Source organism: Crassostrea angulata, chromosome 3, assembly GCF_025612915.1.
Source record: "Crassostrea angulata isolate pt1a10 chromosome 3, ASM2561291v2, whole genome shotgun sequence".
NCBI classification, from domain to species: Eukaryota; Metazoa; Mollusca; class Bivalvia; order Ostreida; family Ostreidae; genus Magallana; species Magallana angulata.
In genome coordinates this window covers 37,747,896-37,748,559 of record NC_069113.1, presented here as the reverse complement: position 1 = coordinate 37,748,559, position 664 = coordinate 37,747,896, and positions in this window count along the sequence as shown.

Sequence of the window (664 nt, the reverse complement as noted above, 5' to 3'; positions counted from 1 at the left end):
TAAAAAGATAATCCCAAGGAGTTTTGATAAACAAATTTACCAAGTTCATGTAATCGTTTCGAGTATCTCTCATGTATATATCAAATTGATCATCGTTATACCATTTTTTATCAATAATTTCAACAGAAAAGATATTAAATCAACACAATCTATTTATTGTATGATAACTTCATACTTAAAACTCCAAAAAATTAAATATCCACAAAAAGAAATTAAAGTTAAAAATGCCAGCAATATTGCAATTTTGAGTACATTTTTTTCCAATAAACTTTAATTCTGTAGCAAATGTTGGTCACAACATATTTTCCCCTAAATATATATCTCATAAAAGTTGTATTTTAGTTCAAAAGATAAATTCTGTGTATTTAAGTTTTTTTTAAATAAGATTTTTACAGTAAAGCCAGTTTTTAATAAAGTTGAGATAAAAAGTGATAGTGTAAAATTTTAAAAGCAATATTTAATATAACTGTTGATTCATCGGGATTTTTTGGGCAAAACTGACTGTCGTTATTTCATTTTTAAAAGAAATTGTGAAAAGATATTTTATGATAATATTTTTTCCATTAGTGTCATTTTTTGCCTTTACTTCATTTGGGATTTTAAAGCTGCTTGGTCCGATTTTATTTCAACTTTTATGTACATTGTAAAACGATGGTTTCGTTTA